The 12,617-nt window shown below is 56.4% G+C and overlaps 1 protein-coding gene across 2 annotated transcripts in view; it reads right to left on the bottom strand.

Annotated features, from left to right (window-relative positions):
- COL5A1 (collagen type V alpha 1 chain) overlaps positions 1-12,617 on the bottom strand; it is a 150,573-nt gene that overhangs the window by 127,393 nt on the left and 10,563 nt on the right. The gene's annotated exons all lie outside the window — the stretch shown is intronic.

Below are 12,617 nucleotides of genomic sequence, written 5' to 3'. Positions count from 1 at the left end.
ATTTATTACTTCTAGAAGCTTTTTTGTGAAGTCCTCAGAATTTTTCACACCGATAATCATGTGGTCTGCAAATAAGACAATTTCACTTCTTCCTTTCCAGTTCACATGCCTTATTCCCTTTTCTCGCCTCCTTCCACTGTCTAAGGCTCGCCATGCAATGCTGACTAGGCATGGTGGGAGCAGATGTCCTTGCCTTGTCCCTGATCCCGGGGGGGAAAGAACTCAGCAGTAGATTTTACATCGATGTCCTGTATCAGATTGAGGGAATTTCCTTTTACTCCTCATTTATTGAGATTCACTCATATTTTAAGACTATTACAGAGTGGCCTGTAATCCCAATTTTGTAAATGCAGGCATGGAACAAATACTGGAAAATAAACATCAAAATGTTCAGCTGGTAATTTATTTGACTTCACTGAATAGAAACTATCACCAGGATCATGGTTTAAACAAGGAAGGGATTAAGGTTCATTTTTATTTTCTTCTTCGCACTGCTCAGTAGCTTTTAACGTTTCTGTGATGGGTGTGTACTGTTTTTATAACAAATCAACAGAATAATAAATGCCAATTAATGTCCAACAGGAAATGGCATTATGATAAAGTAACTGTCCTCTCTCCATGTCCAGATAAAGTAAACCCGCGGGTCAGTCACAGATCTTTTCACCTTTGCCTTCATGGTGGACAATTTTTTTTATGTAAAGACAACAGTATAGAAGGGATATATGAACTAAGATACTTCTTTTTTTATCTTTTTTCAATGTTTATTTACTTTTGAGAGAGAAAGAGAGAAGCGGGGGGGGGGGGGGGGGGAGGCAGAGAGAGAGGGAGACACAGAATCCAAAGCAGACTCCAGGCTCCGAGCTGTCAGCACAGAGCCCGACACGGGGCTCGAAGCCATGAACCACAAGATCATGACCTGAGCCAAAGTCGGACACTTAACCAACTGAACCACCCAGGCGTCCCAGTGGTGGATAATTTTTAACTTTATAAAGCAAAACTGTGTTTGCACTTCTCGGGAACATTCCCCAGAGTCTGCCATTTGGAATGAGCCACCCGACGCCACGCATCCTCACGGGCCCCCCCTTTGTTAAGGCCCGAGTCCAGCTTACCCCTGCCCTTCTGGACTGAAATGTGGACAAAAGGCAAATGTGTCTGCTGGCTCACTGGTTTTCTACACTGACATCAGCTGGCGTTTGCCCTGAGATCCTCGTCGGAAGAGACAACTTTAGAAATGGAAGAAAATGAGCCCCTGGAGATGGTGTAACACCTACTAAATGTCACAAAGCAAACAACGTGATAAATGAAGGTAAGAGAAATATTTCCTGTTACAAATCAAAGTCACCGTCTGTGCGAGCGAGCCCTGCACACCCGCCCGAATGCTCCTCACGCGGCCCAGATGGAACGGCTCTCGGAGCGCGGGCCGCGGAAGGATCCTGGTGGAGTTCTGTTGCTAGTAGATCTTTCTCGGCACTGAAATCATGTTGTTGGCTTGTGCGATCCAAGGAAAAGAGTATTGTACTGGGTCACTCTGACCTTTGGAGGGATACGTTACGTGACTTCCCTCAGGACCAGAAGGCATTTTTCAATTACTAGAGCCAAGCAAGTCTTTAGAACACTCTGACGATGACTCAAAACCAGCCACAGGGATGCAAAATGAGTACTTAACCGTGCAAAACTGTATCAACTCCCTCGAAGGAGGCACCACAAAGTGGCGGCAGAACTCAGAACTGGTCTGCACCACGGTCACGCCCCAGTCTGGCCACCAGACCCACGGAACACCCTGGGCCCACGCTCCGTGTGCTGATGAACTGGGGTTCCGAGGCCCCCCCCCTCCCCCAGGGATGAGAGTTGCACTCCGGGTCCCCAGGCTCGGTCGGCACCTCCAGACCCTGGTGCAGAGCGGGCAGGGCTACGTGGAGCCACCCGCACGGCTGGACGGATCATTGGCAAGAACCCATCCCGCAGCCCCACACCAGGCCGCTGTCCGAATGAAATCGTGCCCTTCCTTTCATGCCTCGGCCCTTCTCCGCCCAGGCCAGCCCGGGACGCCCCAGACACCAGCTCCAGCCCGCCCCCCTCCCCCTCCCCGGGACAGCCCAGACACCAGCTCCAGTGCACGCCCCGACCACGCTCATCCCATGTGACCGCCTGGTGGGGAGAAGATCCTGCCAGCAGCAGGACCTGGTATCACTGTCTACCCCGCGGGCCACAGCAGGGACACAGCACAGACGACCCAAGAGAGGAAGGGGAGCAGAGGGGTAACAGTGAGCAACTACTGACTGCCCATTCGGTTCCAGAAGATTCCCTGACGTTTTCTGACTAAATGGGAGGCACTCTGGATGCATGTGAGTCATAACTGTGATCAATAACCCACTTTTGATGGTAACACCGTGGGGTAGGAAGTACCACTCTGTTCTCCAGATGAGGAAACTGAAGCCCTAACGCCCAGGCAGCCCAGCCAGGTCCCGAGCATTACACGACAGCCCCCCGCTGCCTCCCAGGAGCAGCAAGGAGGCAGTGACCGGCCTCCAGCAGGTGGGTAGCCCAGGTCTATCCCACGGGTCCCCCAGGGGGTCGGTACCCGGGGATAATGCTGCCCAGGGTGCAGTAGCTCAGGCGACAAATGCCTGCCGTTGGCTGGAATGTCATCTGCAATAAAAGGGCTTTAAAACGTTCCTGTGCTCTGATGCAGTGAGTCAGCGTCTAGGAATCCACCCCAAGGAAATAATAAGAGAGGCAGAAAGGATTTACCAGAAAGATGTTCATCCAGGTGTTATGTATAAAGCGAACAATTGGAAGTAACCCAAGTCCAGCACTAGAGCAACAGAGACAGGAACCCCAGTGCGGGCATATATAGTACGTGACCAGCAGCCATGGCGATATTTACACTGTAACGACCGAGGCAGGCGCCATACTGTTTCTACCCGAGCTCAGCCAGGGAAAGGGGAAAGTGTGAGGACGGGGCTACTGAATGCCTGTGTCCCCCCAGAACTCATATAGTGAAATTGTCAGCCCCGAAGATGGTGGCTCCAAAGAGCTTCCTCACCCCTGCCAGTGTGCGAGGACACAGCGGAAGAAGGGTCCTCCCCCAATCACACCGACTCTTGACCTTAGACCTTCCCACCCTCCAGAACCGGAGGGAATAAACTCCTGTGGTTTATAAGCCACCCAGCTGGTGGTGTCCTGGTATAGCAAAATCCGCACACACTAAGACAGAATGGAAAAGTAAAACCAAGTTTCGTATTTTCCCAATTTGCTGTAGTAAGTTTGCTATGCTTCATAGCCAAGAACAGTTAACGAGACTATTTGCGGAATTAGTAGACTCTCTGAATCTATAACCAAAGATCCTGAAACACTGAGTCGCCACTTCCCCGTTCCCTAGATGATGTTTCTCTGACATTTTACTGTCAACTACACGGCTTTCCTTCCTTCTCGCCCCCCCCATCCATGTCCTGCCTCTGCTGAGAGCCCCTATTCCTCCCACATCCCCAGCTACTCCAGAGCCAGCCCCTGCCCCCACGAACTCCTAAGACACGGTCAGCTCCTCATCACTATCCTGGCTGCTCTGCCAGCTGCTGTTACAGCCAGAAGCATCCTGTCTCTCAATTCAAGTCAACGCACACAGCCTGAGACTCCAGTTGTGCCTGGTGCTGTGCGAAGTAAAAGCACTCAGAAGCTCAAGTGAGTCAGTCTTTCCTTGCCCTCAGGGAGCCTCCAAGTGAGAGAGGACGTCTGCGTGGTCATACCACCCTGACACTAGAGCGGGCCGTGGTGTGGTGGTGGACGGGGCAGCGCAGTGCCATGACAGAAGAGGGGATGGAGGTCAGGGGTGGATTCATGGTCCAGATTCATGGGTGGGTGGATGGATTTATGGTCTGGATGGATGGGTGGGTGGTGGAATGGGTTGATGGTCTGGATGGATGGATACATGGATGGCTGGAATGGGTTGATGGTCTGGATGCATAGTGGATAGTGAAATGGGCTGATGGTCTGGATGGATGGTGGGTGGTGGAATGGGTGATGGTCTGGATAGATGGTCAGTGGTGGAATGGGTTGATGGTCTAGATGGATGGTGGGTGGTGGAATGGGTTGATGGTCTGGATAGATGGTCAGTGGTGGAATGAGTTCATGGTCTGGATGGATGGATACATGGATGGCTGGAATGGGTTGATGGTCTGGATGCATAGTGGGTAGTGAAATGGGCTGATGGTCTAGATGGATGGTGGGTGGTGGAATGGGTGATGGTCTGGATGGATGGATGCACGGATGGCTGGAATGGGTTGACGGTCTGGATGGATGGTGGGTGGTGGAATGGGTTGATGGTATGGATGGACGATGGGTGGTAGAATGGGTTGATGGTCTGGATAGATGGATGGATGGATGGCTGGGATGGGCTGATGGTCTGGATGCATAGTGGGTAGCAAAATGGGTTGATGGTCTAGATGGATGGTGGGTGGTGGAATGGGTTCATGGTCCAGATAGATGGATGCATGGACGGCTGGAATGGGTTGATGGTCTGGATGGATGGGTGGGTGTGGAATGGGTTGCTGGTCTGGATACACGGGTGGATGAGCAGGTGGGTTAACGGTATGGATAAGCAATGGACAGACGGGTGGGTGGGTACACTGGGTAGGTGGATGGATGGATCAGTGGATAAAGACGGCAATATGCCCTTGCCAACGAAAGCCCAATTAAAGGCACGAAAGCCTCATCTCTCGACATTCTTCTCTGCCACTCTACTCATACTATGCTTCAGTCACACTAACTCCGAATCCAAAGGCCAAGGTCACACAGCATCAAGGGGTTTGCACATCCCGTTCCCTATAGTTGGAATCTTCCTGCTGCCCCAACTGCCACTCGTGGCGAACCCCCACTCATCTTGTGGACCTCAGCTTAGAGGTGTCACCTCTGGAAAGGTATCCCTAGGCCCCACGCAGGGGACCGGTGGCCCTCCTCTGTGCTCAATCTTCGAGTATTAGATTAAACCAATGAAATGGACGCTGAACCATTTCGGCCCCCAAGATGGCACTTCCCCATGGTTTGACCGAACAGACCGGTCGCACATTCCTGTGAGTTGCCCATGTGCCTGGCACGTATAACACTCTCACGATGGGCAAGCAAATGAAGGGGTCTCAGCTCCTTCCCCCACAGTTCTGTGCTCTGCCAGGACAGACCACCTCCCCGGTGGGAATAAGAGTGGCTAAAGTTTGGGGGCCAAAGTTTACCTCCCAGCAGTGACCTTGTGGGAACAGGACACAAAGGGCCCTAAGGGACAAGTGGGGACGTCAGCTCTTCCAGGGCAGAGGGGACTCCGTTGTCATTTGACGTCACAATGCCCCTCCCCCAACTCACCAGATGAAGGACCCTCAAAGCCTCGTGTCCCGGCTGGTTTTTGGAGGGCGGGGCAGGTGCCATCCACAGCCTGAACACTGCCACCCACACAGAAGGCAAGACGCGCGAGCCTTCAGTCCCCAGGCGGGTGTGCGGCCCTCCACGTGCTGTGCGGTTCCCACAGGAACGGGGCCACATCTCAGACCCCGCTCTCAGCCGCGCGGTGCTGGCACTTTCTCACGTTTGTGAAGCGAAGACACTGTCAGCACCTACTTCCGAGGGTTAAACCAGACGATGCCTCTGGAGCTCTGCCCCCAACCCGCTCTGGGACTCCAGGTGAGGTACGGGCCAGCCTCAGTTTCCCCACCTGCACAATGAGTGCATGGCGGTCACGGAGGACAGTTTCGGTTCCACAGATCTATGCACGTGTGCTCCTCTCGTCAAAAGATCACCGACTGTCACATGCACAGCCATCTGGTAAGAGTCCCTTCCCGAACTGCTCATTTCTGACTCTTTTTCACTCCCCCCCCCCTTTTATTTCAATTTATTTTTGAGAGAGAGAGAGACAGAGCACGAGCAGGGGCAGAGACAGAGGGAGACCTAGGATCGGAGCAGGCTCCAGGCTCCGAGCTGTCAGCACAGGGCCCGACGCAGGGCTCGAACTCATGAGCTGTGAGATCGTGGCCTGAGCCGAAGTCCGGATGCTCAACTGACTGAGCCCCCCGGGCCCCTCCCCTTCTTTTTAACCACAACTTTTTCAATTGACTAAGGCATTGGGGCCCAAAGCAGCCACCTGCCAGCAGGAAAGGCCCGCAGCTCCTCCCGGAGCGGCCAGCCCACACCTCCTTGTCCCCCGTCTCCATTAGCCACACACCTGCCCACCTTGCCGCCACCCACGTGCTCCAATGAGCCCTCACCCGACTCACAAGATGCTGACAGGGCTGCACCCAGCCCTCCACTCGAGCGAAAAACCACGGGTCCCCATGTCTGTGCCTCTGTCCTCATCACCCACGCACACGCAAGCCCACGGATGTGTTTTTCCCTTTAATGGTGACGGACTCAGACCCGGGAGACCAATCGGTTGCAGGAAATAGGAAGGCAGGAAAGCCCGGCCCTCCTCCTTGCCGCGCTGTGTTCCGTGCTGTGGCTGCAGAACGTTCCGGTCTACGCGGCTCTGGCGACGGGAACGGGTGGCCACCTCAGTCCTCTGCCCTGCCAGCCAGTGCCACCCCGCCGGCCCGCTACAGGTGTCTGCGTACATTCGCGTATCAACGGGGAAAAAGCCAAGACCCGCGGAAGTTGCCAGGCGGCTTTCGTGTTCTGACAGATACGCAACCGCCTGGCGTGGACGGACAGCGTGCGAGGACACCCGCTTCGCCTCCCTCCCTGCAGCCGAAGCGTGTGCTGTCTGTGTTGGTTCCTCGTCCGCCTGCCCAGGGCGGAGCGTGTCCCCCGGGGTCTCACCCGCATTCCTTGCCAGGGAGCCAGCATCCGCTCGTGCATTTAAAGACTATCCGTATCTTCCTTCCTAAGAACTCCTCGGGTCTTTTCTGCGTCTCCTTTTCTGGAGGAGGGAGGGGTGGTGGTTCTGGCCTTTTCTTACTGACTTAGAGGAGTTGTATAAATATTACAGCAGATCAACCCCTTCTCTGTGACACACGCTCACGTTCCATTTTCTTTTTCCGGCTTCCTTCCTTCCTTCCTTTCTTTCTTCCTTCTTCTTTCCTCCTTCCTTTTCCTTTCTTTTTGTCTTCCTTCCTTTTGTCCTTCCTTCTTCTTTCTTTGTCTTCCTTCCTTCCTTCTTCTCTTTCTTTTCTTTGTCTTTCTTTCTCCCTTCCTTCCTTCTTCTTTTCTTTCTTCCTTTCTTTCTTTCTTCCTTCCTTTTTCTGTCTTCCTTCCTTCCTTCCTTTTCTTTCTTCCTTCCTTCTTCTTTCTTTTTAACTTCCTTCCTTCGTTCCTTTTTCTTTGTCTTTCTTCTTCCTTCCTTTTTCTTTCTGTCTTTCTTTTTGTCTTCCTTCTTTCTTCCTTCCTTTTTCTTTCTGTTTTTCTTTTTGTCTTTCTTCCTTCTTCTTTCTGTCTTCCTTCCTTCCTTTTTCTTTCTTTCTTCCTTCCTTCCTTCCTTCCTTCCTTCCTTCCTTCCTTCCTCTTTCTTTCTTTCTGTCTGTCTTTCTTTCTTTCTCCCTTCCTTCCTTTCCTTTCTCTCTTTCTTTCAGTCTTTCTTTCTTTCTTTCTTTCTTTCTGATTGGTTGTTTTGGGTTTTGTTTTGGAACTCTTGACGCGTATGGAGTAAAACTTTTATTTTCGTTTACAACCTCTGGGGTTTCTGTCGTACTGGGAATGGCGTTCCCACCCCCAGATTGTAACACCCAGTCTCCCACGATTCCTTCTGGGAGAGAGCTCTGCGATTTCGTTTGTACAGTTCCCATCTCTGATCCATCTGGAACGCGTTTAGATGCAAGAGGAAGGCAGGGTCCAGATGGTGTGTTCGCTCTTCCAGCCCATTTCAGTGACTAATCCTTTCGCTCCCGGCCAACGTGAAGGCCACCTTTATCAAGCCCTGAATTCCTGCGGGGGCTGTGCCTTAACACCCACAGAGCAAAGGCCACCCAGAGCCCCCCTTCATGCCCACATGGGGCGGGGGGGAGTCTGTTGCTCACCTAGCCCCCAGCACACTCTCCTCCCCATCAGAGAACAGCCTGAGGGAGGAAGCATGAGCCACCGGGGTAAGATGCAGCTCGGGTCAAGTCCGAGGCAGCGTGCCCCACGAACACAGCCCCTTACAATATCAGGAGATGGAAACGACCCACGTCCAACCACAGGAGACACTGTTAGGGAATCAGGCTTTTTACGGCGGCCGGGACGGAGGACGGAATGCTGTCCTTATAGAGTGAGGGGAGAACGTCCAAATCAGGACTTGTGCTGGGACTGCTCAGCCTTCTCCTTGCGGGGGAGGGCGCTGGGCGGGGCTGGGGCTGCACCCTGATTTCCAGGCCAGCCGCCACGCCTCTCCCTCAGTCCCCTTCTCTCTGTGCTCAGACCCAGTAGAGTTTGAGTGTGGGGATTACCAGTGAGTTTTATTTCCTCTATACTTTTCTTTTTCCACAAGGACTGTTACAAAAATGCATCCTCTCTCATTAAAAAACATACACCATTAAAGAAGGAGGAGGAGGGGAAGGCATCTAAGGAGAGGGTGCGCCCCTCCCTCCCGGACATGGCCTCAACGGGACACAGCTGGCGTCTCTGCAGAGCCCCCCCAACACCCGGCCTGGTGGGAGCTCCCCCCGCCCCTCCCAGCCCCGCCCCTCCTCTGAGCGTCCACACCGTGTCCCCCGGACGCCCTGGGCAGTACAGCTCACCCCCAAGTCCCAAGTCCCAAGTCCAGGCACACCAGCAGCCTGGCCCCAACATGCCCTCGGAGCCACCGTGCACACAGCCGGGAGGTCTCGGGAAGGACGTGGACGGGGACGCGGAAACAGGCCGGGGGCCAGCCCGGTCCTGGCCCGGCCCATGCCGTCAGCGGGGGGTCTTCGGCTGGCTTCTGACCCCCGGTCTCCCCAGCACTCAACAGGCACTGCTCTTCCTCTCTCGGGGCGGCAGGGGGCTGGGGGGTCAGGACGGGGCAGCACAAGGGAGGTGAGCCTTGCTTAGACTGAGACTGAGGCACGCCAGGGCCTGCCACGCACTGACCACGGCAGCCGGGTCTCCCCCTCGCCCCGGGGCCAGGCGGCGTGTCCCTGCATCCAACTGAGCCGCGCAGCCCTGTGCAGGCTCTGGTGCTCGGTAAATGCCCGGCGGCCCTCAACCAGCCCCTGGGCAAAGCTGTGCGCGGTGCCCGCCCAGCGGGCAATCGCACAGAGCAGGCGAGCCACACACTCACCCACAGCCCCGGAGTCTGGTTACAGACTCGGACGCGGAGTCTGCGGCCCAGCAGAGACGCCACGGACGCCAGGCCCAGGGCGCCGTTTCCGGGCCAGGCCGCTCCGGGAGAGTCAGCTCCCTCCCTTCCCGACGGGGCAGCTGCCACACTGCCCCCTCCTTCCAGAGCAGTGACGGCTGAGGCCGGGGCCCGGGGCCCGGGTCGGAAGAGGCAGGAGGGCCCAGGGGCCGCGGGACGTGGGGGCGGAGAAGGACCCCGGAAGCCCTTCCCTCGGGCCTGCTCTCCGTCTCCGTTTGCTCACCCCCGCCCCACGGCCTCCCCGCGGGCCCTGGGCCCTGAGCTGTGCCCTGGGCAAGGTCAGGAGCACTCAGGGAGGGAGCTCACCCCGTGCAGCTGGGCCCCGCTGGGCCAACCCTCCAGCTCAAGAGTTTCCCAAGGCGCCGAGAAGAGAAGTCACAGTGGGGAGGAAGGGGCAGCAGGACAGAGAGCAAGCATGAGTCGTCAGAGAAAAATGTGCGAGAGCCTGGTGCCTGACATACCCCAGAGACGGGCCGCTGCTCCGAACAGCACGGGCCTCAGGGCCCTGCTCGGGTGCAGTCGTTCACGGGCTGTTTATACTACCGCCGAAATCAGATCAGGAAATATTTTAACAAGTGACTGGAAAAAGACCAGACTACCCGTCTTCGGAGGGTTTTCGTCTTTATTTTCTTGCCGAGATATTGACCAGGCACCCGTGTTTATGGAGAAAGGCACAAGCCTGGAGGCCCGGGCTTTCGCTGGGGCTCAAATTCAGCACAGGGAGGACTGGGTCATGGGAACCAAGAGGCGGACAGAGGAGTGAGTCCGGGCTCCGCAAAAGCAGCCGCCCCGGGGAGGCGGCTCGGAGTATGGCGCGTGCGATCCTGGGGTCCACGTGCGGGAGGGAGGCAGCGTCCCGGAGGCAACAGGACTGACCCCATCGCCCACCTGCACGTCCCGCAGAGCCGAAGTGGTTCAAGGTGAGGGCTCAGGAAAGAAACAGAGGCCTGGAGAAGGGCAGGCAGAGCCTATTTAAGGAATTCCAAAACGGGGAGGGGAGAGACTCTGGAAGTGATTTACGGGGTAAGATGATTGATCCCAGAATTAAAGGAGGCCTGGAGAGGGTCATCTGGAGAGCTGGCAGCTAAGGAGCTGGGTGACGACTGGGAAATTTTCCAGAAGACCAAGTGGGGAGGGGTTGGCCAGAGGAGGCGGCCTGGGGTGCTCAAAGCCACGTTCCGATCTCAGGTCTGTTCCTCGTTAGCTGAGTCACTGGACGGATCCCCACCATAAGGACCTGGTGGCAGCAAGCGATCCCGGGTGGAAAGCCCCCAGCACAGAGGAGGCGCTCGGCACGCCAGCCAGCTACGTGTCCCTGGGACCAGAGACACCAGAAGAACAGTGCTCACACCTGCTTAAGGGCACACGTACACACAGGCGCACACCGTGCACAAGCTGGTCACTTGCTGGGGGACCCCTCGAGAGACCGGGGATGGTCCGACTGCCGTGTGAAGCATCACCGAGCGCAGATTCACGTCAGGGCAGGACAACCCAGGGGAGCCCTGAGCCCAGACTCCGATCCGCCAAACCACGGGCCCCGTTCCCCAGGCCGGGCACCCAGACGAGACGTTCTTCCACACCTGCGCGGCCAAATCCCAACCCCTCCGCCGCCTCTCTCCCTGGGCCCCTCCAGGGGTACCACACCCGGGACGGCCATCTCTGCCAGCCAGCGTGGCACTCTCCTCCTCCCCCAGGATAGCCCGGGCCCCCTCTCGCCTGCCCATCCTTCCCTCAGGGTCTGGGAAGCCCTCTGGGTTCAAGCCCACACGACTACCTACAGAGCCCCCCACCCCCACCCCCGACACCACGTGTGGTGAATCGTGCCCCTTGACGGGACCCACGCCTAGGGGTGCCTAGGACCGTGCCCCCTTGGTCTCAAATAAATCGAAACCCCCTGACTCTTCCAACTAGAGGGGTCTGGCCCGTGCGGTGGGGCAGCTGTGTCACCCAAGCAGCAAAGTTCCCGAGGCAGCAGAACGATGCTCGAGGAGGCATGATCCGTTTTAAGAGTAAACCAAGAGGAGAACTCTCTTGATCCCCGGTCCCTGGCAAGCCCGCAGACCCTCCCTGGCTGCTGGGACCCCTCACAGGCATTTTGCCAATAAGATGAAGCCTGGGCCCAGAAATCAGGCCTCTGGGCATCGGTTTCCTCGGGGCTTTTTAGTTTCCTTTCCTGGAACGTTGACAGTTTAAAGATGTAGGTGAGGTGCTGGCTCAGCCTCCCTGACCCAGGAGAGGTTACGGCTGGGCCACAGCGGCTTGGCTCTCGGGACACCCGATCGACCGCTCGACCCCCACGCTGCCCACAGAGGGCAGGGCTGCTTAAAGCGACCCCACCCTGATCTTTCGCAACATCTGGCTGTGGCTGGCACAGATAGATCCCCACATGCCCCTCTCATCGTGTGTCAACTGACATTAAACAGGCAAGACCTACCTGGCTAGGATCCTCTCCCCCTCTCTTTCCTTCCCAGTTAAACGGAAAGAATGAGTCAGACCAGGGCAGCTCACCCCTCGTACAAACACTGGCCTCGCAGCCGAACGCAGGGCGCAAGACCTAATCCCACAGACCTCATCTAAGAAGTATGAGGAGGGCGCCGTGGGGCCCAGGACCCAGGCTGGCTTCGTCCTGCCCTCGGGCCCGGCACCCGCCACCAACCAGGACCTGGGGAGGCACACGGCGGGCAGAGAGGTCACCCACGGTGGTCCCCAGGCTTCACCAACCTCCCCCGTCAGCCGCCTGTTACCTAGATGAAGACCCCAGAGAAGAAGGCGGTGATCATGCCTCCGATGGGGCCGAAAGCCCCTCCCCTGGCTGTGAGGTCTACCCTCTGGACTCCGACTCCCCAAACAGGGCCTGGATACATGGGATTTCCATAACGGAAACGTTATCGAGGGCCCCAACTCTGCCACTTACTAGCGCTGGGGTTTCTGTGGGCCTCAGTCTCCTGGCCTGGGGGATAGAGATGACACCTTTTCCCTTGGAAGGATGTCATCAGGACAAAACGATACACAGAAGCCCTCAGGAGACGGGAAACGGAAGGAAGAAAAGTCCTAGAGAGTCTCACCCTTGGCCTTCAGAGAAACTTCTCAAGCAAGCACACCTCCCACTTGGGTCACATCTGGGTCACATGCTGTTCCCGCCTCTGTTCCCAAGGAGAGGCCTGTGGAGCCCAGGGTCTGACTGTCCCTCAGCTGCCCTCCGGCCAATCAGAATGGTGAGTGGGTCCCACAGCCTGCAGGACAGTCAGGCCAAACGGCCTGTCCCCACGTCCCCGGCCCTCTCGGGGTGGGGGGGGGGGGGTGGTAAGAACCCACCAGCATGCGCCCTCCA

This window comes from Leopardus geoffroyi, chromosome D4 (assembly GCF_018350155.1).
Source record: "Leopardus geoffroyi isolate Oge1 chromosome D4, O.geoffroyi_Oge1_pat1.0, whole genome shotgun sequence".
NCBI classification, from domain to species: Eukaryota; Metazoa; Chordata; class Mammalia; order Carnivora; family Felidae; genus Leopardus; species Leopardus geoffroyi.
The sequence above is the reverse complement of the archived record's forward strand: the minus strand, read 5'-3'. Positions and strand labels throughout refer to the sequence as shown.